This window comes from Bos indicus, chromosome 24 (genome assembly GCF_029378745.1).
Source record: "Bos indicus isolate NIAB-ARS_2022 breed Sahiwal x Tharparkar chromosome 24, NIAB-ARS_B.indTharparkar_mat_pri_1.0, whole genome shotgun sequence".
Classification (NCBI taxonomy): domain Eukaryota; kingdom Metazoa; phylum Chordata; class Mammalia; order Artiodactyla; family Bovidae; genus Bos; species Bos indicus.
The window spans coordinates 60,536,895-60,546,184 of NC_091783.1; the positions used below are offsets into that span (position 1 = coordinate 60,536,895).

Below are 9,290 nucleotides of genomic sequence, written 5' to 3' on the forward strand. Positions count from 1 at the left end.
GTGATTTTGCCCCTACAGTGCCCTACTATGAAATACATGGGTTGACAACAGATTGTCCTTTTAACTGTAGATGTACCTGGGGCTTCCCAGATGGTGCCAGCGGTAAAGACCCTGCCTGCCAATGCTGGAGGTGTAAGAGACGCGGCTTTGATCTGGGGTTGGAAAGATCCCCTGGAGGAGGAAACAGCAACCCACTCCAGTATTCTTGTCAGGAGATTCCCATGGACAGAAGAGCCTGGTGGGCTACAGTCCACAGGGCTGCAAAGAGTTGGACAAGACTGAAGCAACTAAACACACACGAATGCTCCTGTTCACCTAGTAGATTGAAATTGCTCCTAGGGCTACTTAATCAACATCGACATCTCGGGGAAAAATAATGCTCTTGATGTGTTTCACTCTCTGCCTCTGCTAACCTATATATTTATTTATTTATAGCTTCTTATTTTGTATTGAGGTATAGCTGATTTCTATGTGATCGTTTCAGATGATCAGCAGAGAGACTCAGCCACCCACATACAGGGATCCATTCTCACCCACGCTCCCCTCCCCCACAGGCGCTGCTCATTTATACAAACAGGTAGCCGCTGTTTCAGTAACTCCCAGTGCTAACCATGACCACAGAGGTCTTCCCTCGGCAGGACGTGGCCTCTCCCAGTCTCTCTGGGAAGCTACCTCACCCAGCAGGTTGGATCTTGCCTACTCACCTTGCAAGCACGCGATACAAGGTTAGAGGAAATTTAATTAGAGAGAAAAGATCATCTTTCAGTCTTTAGATTGCATATCGAGGACCAAAGTCTCCAAAACCTCTCACTGGCCTCTGGCACTTTTGCCTAAACTCACTGATAACAGCGGGGAAACCAAGGTTAGGAAGAGTTAATTTAGGTTCTAGGCCACATTAAAGTTTCTCTCCTGCCTCGTCCATGACCTTCAGCCCCTGTTTACTTCCTGTATTGCCACAACATTACCCTCCCCTTTACCCTAAATCCTTCCATCCACAGCAACCGTGAGCCGTGAATTTTTTGTGTTCTTTTAGGGCTTAACTATTTCATGTCCATTCACATGTCCTACTTAAAGTATCAAAGTCACCAGCATATTACTTTCTTGTAGATTTTTTAAAGTTTTCCACCATAATTTTCTTTTTAAGGAAAATAACCAATAATGTGCCTGCTTACATGGAAGAAAAAGTGAGGGTATTGATACTGATAAATCGCTCCAGGTGAACTCGTATGAAAACCTGAAGACTCCGGAAAATCAGAAAGAGGAAGCCTTTGGAAAAGGGTACTGTGTGCTGTGCTTAGTCACTCAGTCATATCCGACTCTTTTCGACTCCATGGACTGTAGCCCGCCAGGCCCTCTATCCATGGGATTCTCCAGGCAAGAATACTGGAGTGGGTTGCCATTCCTTTGTCCAGGGGATCTTCCCAACCCAGGGATCGAACCCAGGTCTCTCACATTTCAGGCGGATTCTTTACCATCTGAGCCACCAGGGAAGCCTTAGAAAAGGGATTCAATTGTTATTACTAATTCCTTGAATCTTTAAAATTTTAGTCATTTATTTTTGGTTGCGCTGGGGCTTTGTTGCTGCGGGCAGGCTTTCTCAGTTCTGTGAGCGGGGGGCTCCTCCTGGCTGCAGAGCGCGGGCTTCTCACTGAGGCGGCTTCTCTTGCTGCAGCACACAGGCTCTCGGGGCATGAGCTTCAGCAGTGGCCTCTGGCAGGCTCAGCAGCTGTGGCTTGGGGCTCAGCTGCTCCACAGCACGTGGGGTCTTCCCGGACCAGGAATCGAACACATGTACCCTGCGTCCGCAGGCAGATCCACTGCACTGTGAGGGAAGCCCGAATTCCTGGAAGATTTGAACCCACAAGGTAGCACTGAAAACAGTTTCATGTAAAAGAAAAATAGAAAAATAAATGGTCTAACAAAACCACTTCAGAAGAAAAGTATAGATGGGACAACTCCTTCTAAGGGATGATGGGGATGGGGAGGTGGGAAGCTTGGGGTCGAAGCTGTCAACTCTAGAAAGGGCGGAGGATGTCTTTGAAGTCAGGATTGCTTGCCCGTCCCCCTTCAAGTGTGAGTGACTAAACAGGGGTAACTGTGCAAAAGAGCATCTCTGGGAAAAGCAAGAGCTTCACTGATGGCGAGGTCCCACCCAGCTCTCTCTTGCCTCTCGAGATGTCCCTCTCAGCAAGATTTCAGAACCAGCGTGTTCTCCGTGCAGCCCAGGACCCACTGAAGCTCAGAAGGAAGCCCAGGTCACACTAAGACCTCCGTGGTTCTCAGGTCTAGGTGCCAAAGCAGGTCATCCAGAAGCCAGCCGTGCCCAGGGACTCGTCTATCAGCACTCAGAGGATTATTCTTGAAGGTATAAATGAATGTCACTCTTTGAGCCTCAGGAACACAGCTCCCCAAATATGAATCATCGTGCTAATCCAGCTCGGTTCCCTGTATGGTATGGGCCATATTGTTTGCTCTGGGCCTGAGGGAGAAAGCCATGATATATTTAAGGCAGGGTGTTTTCAGAGAGAGCATTATTAGCACAGTGAATAACAGGGAGAATGCAAATGAAAGAGCAGTGAAAGTGACCTTGAGTTTTGCAGTTCAAACTAGTTCCCTGTTAGCTAATAGCCAAGCTGATTGAGAACCTCCAGAGCAGAGGTTACAGATGTTCTGTTTATTAAACAGAAAACATTAACAACTTGGTTGTACCTTGAAACACACCAAGACATGAAAATAAGCAGAGGGCAAAGGGGAAAAGTTCAGTGAATTTTTCCTGACGGTTTCTTTTCTTTTTTTTAGTGCCATCTCAGCCCTGGCATTTTTTTCCCCAAATATAAGTCAGGAAGAAAATAATAAAATAAATTAAAAATATATATATATATATATATGTTTTGGCAAAGCTGTTTTTGGTTCTACAAAGTTGGCAATTTCAGCTCAGTCCACTCAAGAAACTGCCTGTTGAAATACAGAGCTGTAGGTCACATATGAAGTAAGATTGTAGTGCATTTCCTTCGGGGCTTCCCAGATGGTCCTATTGGTAAGGAACCCGCCTGCCAATGCAGGAGACATAAGAGATGCAGGTTCAATCCCTGGGTCAGGAAGATCCCCTGGAGAAGAGCGTGACTACCTGCTCCAGTGTTCTTGCCTGGAGAGTCCCCTGGACAGAGGAGCCCGGAGGACTATTGTCCATGGGCTCGCAAAGAGTCGGACAGGACAGAAGGGGCTTAGCACGCACACACGTCCTCTGGGGGTGGCAGTGCTACAGTGGAGAGTATTAGCTCTCCAAGGGATGTTTCCATCTTACAGGACAGGAAGTGGAGAACCGAGAAATACAAACGACTTTCTGAGACAGTGGGGGAGATGAATCTTGAACTTAGACTCCTGTCCGCGCACAGGTCACATGCCTTAAAGCCACACGCCATCACTCATCACCCTTATAAGTCTGGGGCTAGAGGCAGAGCCAGCGGAGGAACACCCCTGCAGAGTCACCTCTAAGGGCCTGAAAGTACGTGCTGCTAACAAAATCCCGACAGACGTGGTCTGCAAAATCCGCACTTCCTGCTGGACTGACAAAGCTCCCCGTGCCCCCTGAGACGCCCAGTGCTGCAGGCTGAACTTGCTCCTCCCGCTCCTTCACCCCAACCATACAGTCCATCTATGAAGTTTGTTTCAGAAGGGCTCAGTGAGGTGCCCTCAGTGAGGTGCCCTCAGTGAGGTGCCCTCAGTGTGGAGCCAGGTCCACGCTGGCTCCCCGGCTCCTTGTCCTCTGGAGTGAATCCTCTCCCTTCTCTCTGGTGACTGAGTTCCCGTGGGCAGCTCAAGCCGGGTGGGCAGCCCAAGCCAGGCAGACTCACGGGACTAAAGCACAATTGGCCCACAGGAGTTGACCCTCAGCTCCTTCGCTTTTCAGTGACAGATACAAATCATGCCCCTGGCCAGCCTGGAGGTACCCGTCGCCGGCCAGAGAAGCAATGAGCTTTTGTCCTTGATGGTCACACGGCCACTGAGGGGACTGAAGAGACTGAGAGTATGGACCACACTGTGGAAGTCGCCGCTTGACTTAGAAGAGGACAGCAGAGCAATCCAAGTTTGAGGTCGCTTTTCCCTCTCTATAAAACCCTTGCTAGAGCTGAGTCAAGAACAAAATTTCAAAAAATAGCCAGCATCTCCCTGGAGAAGGCGAACCACAGAAATGGGTGCTAATATCTAGAAAAGGGGTTATCTTCAGAGCAACGAGCATTACCGGTCTTGAGGGTTCTCAGAGGGTTGTATGCCTTATACCTAAGCCCGCCGGCACTTTGAGGATGCAAACGTGTTGGACACGTGGGTGCCCTCAGATGGCTCCTCGGAAAGCTAGATAATTAAGTGCAGGCCGACAAGCTTGCTTCACATGAGATTCAAATCATTATGCCCTTTTGGTCACAGACAAAAGGGATTATATTCCTGGCGCCTTAGGGAAGGAAATTTTATAGCATCTCACATTGGTACCACTGGTTAATAACCCTCTGTAGCCAAAAGAGAGAGAGAGAAATTAGGAAGAGATACCCTAGCAGACCTAGACAACTTGCCAGGCCTCCAGTAGGTAGAAACCAGGAACCAAGAGACTGGATTAGACTCCCAGTTTCACTTCCAAGCAGCAACACGAACTCAGACACATCTTTGAGCCTCAGTTTCCTCATCTGTGAAACAGGACTATTACTTTCCCTACGTGGAGGAGGAAATGGCAACCCACTCCCCCAGTCTTGCCTGAGGAATCCCATGGACGGAGGAACCTGGTGGGCTGCAGTCCATGGGGCCGCAGGGGGTCGGACAGACTGAAGTGATTTAGCGCACACGCACTTTCCCTATATATACCTCATGGAACTAGTGTGAAGCTCGTAAGACACCTTGATACATACGGATTTTGACACGTTCCCTGTAAACAAGAGAAAGACATTCTAATTAAGGAGAAACCATCTCCCCCTTCCTCTCACTGGTGCGTCTAGGGATCCAGCGGGGTCCTGTAGTCAGCACGGCTATTACTCATCTCTCCAGGACATAGCAGCTCCCAGAAGCCGAGGGATCCAGCAAATCAAGCAGCTGCCGAAGCAAGAAAAAGTAGCCGCAGAAAAGGCATTTCTTTAGGAGGTTAACACTCAGAAAGCCCTGGGTCGGAAGTCCTCTCTCTAGGCTGGTGATGAATTGAGGAGCAAGCGTACATTTCCTTTGGTTAAAAAGGTAAAAATCTTACACTGACCTGAAAATATTAATAGAGCTCAAAAGAGGACCCTGCTGTCTTCCTTGTGTAATTGCTGATTCAGACTCCAGGTTTACACATCGATCAGATGTGCCTGATTTTGGAAACAATGTGCTTCAGGCAAAAATCAGGTCAACAGTTAGCAATTATAGCTGTGCATTAAGGGGTTCACCAGGCCTGCATTCAGCTGTGTAATGAGAATGAGTAAGACCTGATTCCTACCTGGACTTAATCAGACCCGCTCTACCCTCTTGGGCTTCGCAGGTGGTGCAGTGGTAAAGAGCCCACCTGCCAGTGCAGGAGACGCAAGAGAAGAGAGCTTGATCCTTGGGTTAGGAAGTTCTCCTGGAGGAGGAAGTGGCACCCCCTCCAGTCTTCCTGCCTGGAGAATCCCACAGACAAAGGAGCCTGGCGGGCTATAGTCCACGGGGTCACACAGAGTCGGACGCGACTGAGCATGCGTGCACGCTACTCTCTTCCAAGAAGCTAGCTCCCAGCTCCGAGTACCTTTCTCCTGTTTATTTCTTCTCCTGTTGAGCTGTAGTGAGAACCTGAGCTGTAGACCGGGGAGTGAGTTCTGGAAAGCTCCTCTTCCCACAGAGCTTATTTGAACTGCTTGGCTGTTGAGAGACTACAAGAAGCTTGGAGAGGATGAGTTCCTTTGAACAGGACGTGGAATGCACGTCTGGGTTGGTTACCACTGCCTGGTGGAACACAGAAGACGGTCAGGTCTTCGAATCTTACCCAGTGCAGTGCAAGTTCCTGAAGGGCACGTGTGGAAGGGACAGGCCAGCGGTCGGCACGCCACTTGCTGGCCGGGGTTTTGGCCTTACACCCGCTGCTGCCTCCCAATCTGATAGGCTGGTTGGGACCGCCAGTGAGCAGGAAGTCCGCTCCTGCTTAGGTCATGTGAAGACTAAAGCTCCACTCATCCTGTATGTTTCTTTCTCTTTAATACCTTGAAGACTTTTAGAGCATGGGTGTCCTCCCAAGTACAGAGAGTCCCAGGTCCAGCATAGAATTAAGAAAAAGAAGTGGTAGGAATAGAGATACAGCAGATTGTGTTGAGTTGTGTATGCGGAAGTGTGTGTGCATGCTCAGTCTTGTCTGACTCCTTGTGACTCCATGGACCATAGCCCGCCAGGCCTCCCTGTCCATGGGATTCTCCAGGCATGAATACAGGAGTGGGTTGCCATTTCCTCCTCCAGGGGATCTTCCCAACCTGGGGATCAAACCCATGACCCCTGTGTCTCCTGCCTTGCAGGCCAATTCTTTACCACCGACCCATCGAGGAAACCAATATGTATAGAGAAGGGATATAGAATTAAGAAAAACAGCCAACATATATATGTATACATACACTCCAAAGATATATATATATATATTTATATTTATATAGATACTCCTAAGGGTCCAACATGCGAGAGATGACATGCTGCAACCAAGCCAGAGCCTGCATTTCTGCTCTTGTCTTCGCTGCCTCACACCTCCACGCATGGTCTAACTGTGTCCTGAATCCACATCAGAGCTTCTCAGTAGAGAATTTCAGGGAGGAGGAGGGTGGTAGGGATCTCACTGTTTGAGAGACCCCAAGAATTTGGCCTGATTTCTAAGAACAGAGGAGCCCTGAGCAGGGGAAGGAAGCTGAGCGTGTTTAGTACCCAGAGGAGGAAGACAAAAGCGCCGTCCTGGGCAGCTCCCATCGGAAGAGACCTGGTGAAAGAGGCAGATGGGAACGCCAACAGAGCAGGAACTAGAGTCCTCAAGGAGACCTAAGTTGGCGAGAAAAAGACTCATGAAAACGAAAGTATATAATATGAATTTTCATTTAAAAACTAAACGTTTTCTTTTAATTTTACACTCAGTCGCTTAATAACTTGTAGCAGTGAATGATCCCAGTCAAGAGTAACTTCAGGGGAGCTGCGTCGTGGCACAGATAAAACTCAGAAAGACAGAAATGACAGGGCAAAGTGCAGAAACTTGCAGGCAGGTCCAGAGGGCCCTGCAGGTGGAGAAGAGGAGGTCTAGATGGAGAAGGAACGGAGAGAAGGGCGTCAATAATCAAGTAAGTAGTAGAGAAAGCAGCTCCTTGTCTGAGGAAGGACTTGAGTCGGCAGATTGCAAGGATGCACTGAGTTGCAGAGAGAGGAGAGGACAGTGCTCCCGGCGAAACCCCTGCATCCCAGGGACAAAGCCGGGGGCGCTCAGTAACTCCCATCAAGGTCCATGCACTTGCTACCTCAGAACCAGGGAGCTTGTTAAAAATCAGATTCCAGAACTTCTGAATCGTTTCCTCTGGTAGGTTTGGGGAAACGCAAGCAGCTCACCGTGTGGAGCCCCAGCAGGAGGGCGGAGAGGTGGTGGAAGGGTGCTCTTGGGAAATTTACTGAGTATTGAACGATAGGTGACCCCGCCCACCGGAGTCTAAATGCTCCTCCTCGGTGAACTGTTGCAAATTCTCAGACACGTGAACACATACACACACACACACACACAATTGCACTCCATAGTACTGTTCTATTTAGGGAAACTCACGGGAACTGATATAAATAGCTTCATAGCGCTCTTTTTTCTTTATTTAAAAAATGTTCCAACCTTGGCCCTGAGTTTTGAAAAGTGAAAGAAAAACAAAACTGAATTATCTAACAACCCTCTTCCCTTTCTTTAACGTTTCTTTCTGTGGGCGCACAGCACGCAGCATGTAGTACCGTAGTTCCCCACCAGGGGTCGAGCTCGTGCCCCCTGCTGTGGAAGCACAGTCTTAACCACCGGACCCCCAGGGAAGACCCCCAGACCACCTTCCTCACTGTCACCGACCCAACGTCCTTACAGGGTACAAAGCCGAGGCAGCTGCCACACAACTACACTTTGACTCTCAAACTGCACTGACACCATTATGTTTCTCTGGAAAGAGTCGATCAAGGAAAACTTGAACCCACAGGTGGTCTCATAGCCATTTTCTCTACTTACAAAGATCATCTGGATTTAGGCAATAGCCATTTAAATCTCAATAAATGAGATATAATTTATGTGCAAGAAAATACACCTATTTAAAATGTACAATTTGATGAATGCATTCACCTGTGAAACCATCGCAGTCGTCCAACTCTTTGCAACCCTATGGACTATAGCCCACCAGGCTCCTCTGCCCATGGGATTCTCCAGGTAAGAACACTGGAGTGAGTTGCTGTGCCCTCCTCCAGGGCTGAAGTCATTACCACATGTATGCACGGAACAGCTTCATCATCCTAAAGGTTTCCTTGGCTCCTTTGCAGACCACCCCTCTCTCCATCCTTCAGTTCAGTTCAGTTCAGTCACTCAGTCGTGTCCGACTCTTTGTGACCCCATGAATTGCAGCACGCCAGGCCTCCCTGTCCATCACCAACTCCCAGAGTTCACTCAAACTCATGTCCATCGAGTCCGTGTTGCCATCCAGCCATCTCATCGTCTGTCATCCCCTTCTCCTCCTGCCCCCAATTCCTCCAGCATCAGACTCTTTTCCAATGAGTCAACTCTTCGAATGAGGTGGCCAAAGTACTGGACTTTCAGCTTTAGCATCATTCCTTCCAAAGAAATCTTAGGGCTGACCTCCTTCAGAATGGACTGGTTGGATCTCCTTGCAGTCCAAGGGACTCTCAAGAGTCTTCTCCAACACTACAGTTCAAAAGCATCAATTCTTTGGCGCTCAGCTTTCTTCACAGTCCAACTCTCACATCCATACATGACCACTGGAAAAACCATAGCCTTGACTAGACGAACCTTTGTTGGCAAAGTAATGTCTCTGCTTTTGAATATGCAGTCTAGGTTGGTCATAACTTTCCTTCCAAGCTTAGGCAAACGCTGATCTGCTTTCTGTTACTACAGATTAGTCTGCATATCCTTTACATAAATGGAATCATACGGCATATTGGTTTTCTAGATCTGCAGCAACAAATTCCCACAGACAGGATGGCTTGAAACAACAGAAATTCCATCTCTCACAGCTCTGGAGGCCAGAAGTCCTAGGTCAAGGTGTCCCTGGGGCCTGGATCCCTCTGGAGTTTCAAGGGCCGGT

At 48.6% G+C, this 9,290-nt stretch overlaps 1 long non-coding RNA gene across 1 annotated transcript; it reads right to left on the minus strand.

Annotated features, from left to right (window-relative positions):
• Positions 1-1,528: 1,528 nt before the first annotated feature.
• LOC139179507 (uncharacterized) lies at positions 1,529-7,590 on the minus strand. The gene is made up of 2 exons (XR_011563875.1): positions 6,898-7,590; positions 1,529-2,479 (listed from the first exon to the last, which is right to left on the minus strand). It is a non-coding gene; the product is annotated as an uncharacterized lncRNA (long non-coding RNA).
• Between the last annotated feature and the right edge of the window lie 1,700 nt (positions 7,591-9,290).